Here is a 3,048-nt window from a genome sequence, read left to right on the forward strand (position 1 = left end):
TATATATATATATATATATATATAAAGAAGCTTGATTTTATAGTGTTTTAAAACATCAAATAACTGATATTAAAGACCTTACTGGAGATTTAGTTTGATTATTTTAAATTAATTAAGGACAATTAGGTAAGGTCAATCAATGCATGGATAAATTACACAGCAAAACTATCAGACAATGCTCAAGATTGTCAGCAATTTTGTTGTGAGGAATTTTAGTAAAAGCCTAAACTGATATTTGAGAAATAGATGTTTAGTCCGTCTCTGTTTCGCTATCATCACCAGCTAAATTAGAACACCTTTCCTTAAATGCGAGACAGTAGTGATAACTGGGACTCCACACTTTTGATTTAATGTTGCATTTTAAAGTGAGTTGTAGCTTTGCACATAAACCTCCTGCATATGTTCAGCTTTAAAAGAACACTGATTCATGAGAGGACATGTAAAAAAGACCCAAAGAAAGCCATTTCTCTGTCTGAGTCAAGCTGGTTGGTTGATTGACACAGTGGATCTGGACATAGCAGGATTTTCTTATGTTTCATTTCTGAATGCTTTTTGCTCGTCAGAGTGTAGGGTTTCCATAAATTTTCAACAAAGCTGAAGTCAAAGCTGTTTGGAAACATAAAACCAGTGTGTTTTGTGTGTTTTTTAGATGACTGCCTTGTGGGTATGGACTGTATCCAAGTATCAACCAGCTGACCCAAGCTGTCTCCCTTAGATGAAGGAGCATTGGTTAAGATGTCTAGGAGCAACCCAGACACCACTAACTCTCAGTCGTCAGAACACTAGCTTTACAAAATCAAAGACCAGCGTACCAGCTATCAAACACGGTGGTAGCGTCAGCTGCAAACAACTGAGACCAATGTTTGGATGCATTTCAAAAAGTGGTGAAATAATCAAGATGAAAGACTACCTCCAAATTCTTGCAGGATGATTTATACTTTGGAAACAACAGGATATTCCAACAAGACAGTAATCACAAACACATAAAAACGAGCTTGAAAGGCTCACATTTTAGCTTCTGGCATTTCTGAACCTCAGTCCTACTAACAATTTGTGGACGGTGCTTTAAAGCAGGACCTGTGGCAGGAAGCTAATCAATTTCAGCTAACTGTATCATTCCTGTCAAAAAAGTGGCCAAACATCCAGCCAGAGTTAAGCTAGATGCTTGTTGTGGATACAAAAAAATTGTATAGTTTCCCTATAATTTGTTAAAGGGACACTTAGTAAGTAGTAGTAGGAGTAAAGGTATGTATTTATAATTTTTGACATTGAGTGTTTTACACAAAATCCAAAATAAATTCCAATTTGTCTACCCAAATTGAGTTATTTAAATAAAGTTGTTTGTTAAATTTCATTCCATGCTGAAAAAAGAAGAAAACCCTTTTCTGACAAGCGACGGTTAGTAATTAAAATAATAAAAACTCTAAAAGAAAGAAATTTATGTTTAGTAAACTTATAATTTAAATCATTATTGTGCGTGGAGAGCAAAACAAACTGCTTTGAGTCCGCATACAGCCATGCCATTGCCCAGCAGGAGCTGGATCGGCGCACCAAATTAGACGCAGACGGCAGCAAAGTCTCCTTGGAAAGAGGGTTTCTATTTTTGAGGAAACATGTTTGATCAAATGTCTTGTTCCTTTTTGCAGAGCCATTTAAATCCCCGTGCAGGATTTTCCAGACACTGTTCACCTGTCTGCCTCGGATACGATGGGATTTATACAGCAGCTAGAACCACAGCTCCAATCCGTGTGCCGCTGCTGCAATCTAACCAGAAAGTGACTAGACCAACGTAAACACAGCAGCAGCAAAAAAGGGCCACCGGTATTAGGGCTGTAATTCTCTCTTCCTCTACCACATAACCTCAAATGTCCATATTTAGAGAATTTGTTTGAAATATGGATCTCCAAATAGCTGGAAAAGCCAGTTGGAAAGTCTTTAAAGTCTTGTATGTGCCATTCATCCCAGTCAGCAGTCCACCTTGAGTCATGCAGACTCAAATGTCCAGCTCCAGCTACAATCTACAGAGGCAGGCATATACTTAAAGGTTTTAGTTGCGTCTCAAATACTCATAACCTTTGAAAAATGGTATTCACAGTAACTCCTGCAGCCAAGTGGAGACTTACAACTGGAGTTACAGAAGAGATTAACAGAGACTCGCTGACGGGAAACAAGGTCAGCGACCAAAAATATACATCAGCCCTATCCTCAAACATATTCCCATTTGCTGTCGTCGCAGTTAAATCTATAGATGCGAGGAGGGAGCTCCGGGAAGAGTATTATAATTAAGAGGAAGGGAACGTTTTACATGTGGATCAGGCCAGTTAACAGGTTTGCAGCTGTGGTCAGCAAAGACAGCTGCAGTGTGCCGAAATTACAGAGTACAATGATTCATTTTCTTTCTGTGTTTGAGACCATTCGGCCGTGCTAGGGTTTGGACGAGCTCCCCCTGTAAAAACAGGCTTTCCTCAGCAAAAAACTGTTAGCTCATCAAAAAAATAAAAACTCTTTGTTCTGCTTAGCAACATGGGCAGACCACCTCGAAGATTCATTGTTCTGACGGAAACCAAGACCTTGCCAGTTTTATAGGCGAATTAATACTTAAACACCACAGAAAACCCTGGAGTTTTATCCTTAGAAATATAGAGGAAGGGGGAAAGAAAAAAAGTATTGGACACGTTACTTGTCTATGAACGTTCTTCTGTACAAATAGATTTGTAGTAAGGATATAAACATGACTAAATAACTACGTAACGAATTCACACATACAGATAAATCAGAATTAATTCATTTGTAAATTAAGTTATTTATCTTAGCATGAAATGCCACTTGAGGTAAGAATTAAACTTTATTTTATTTAAAGCTTTTGGGGGTGATTAGAGCTACAAGACATCTTCTGTGTCTTGAAAAAAGTGAAAAAAGCGACAAGCGCAATTCTGGTGTAATTTTTAGACATTCCTCCAAACAAATATTCTTTATAAGCTGAATATCTGGGATCCTGAAGTTCTTCTTGACTCTCTTTACCACAGTTTTGCAAACTCTGAAACAAAC

Source organism: Poecilia formosa, unplaced genomic scaffold (genome assembly GCF_000485575.1).
Source record: "Poecilia formosa unplaced genomic scaffold, Poecilia_formosa-5.1.2 Scaffold8, whole genome shotgun sequence".
In the NCBI taxonomy this organism is placed as follows: Eukaryota; Metazoa; Chordata; class Actinopteri; order Cyprinodontiformes; family Poeciliidae; genus Poecilia; species Poecilia formosa.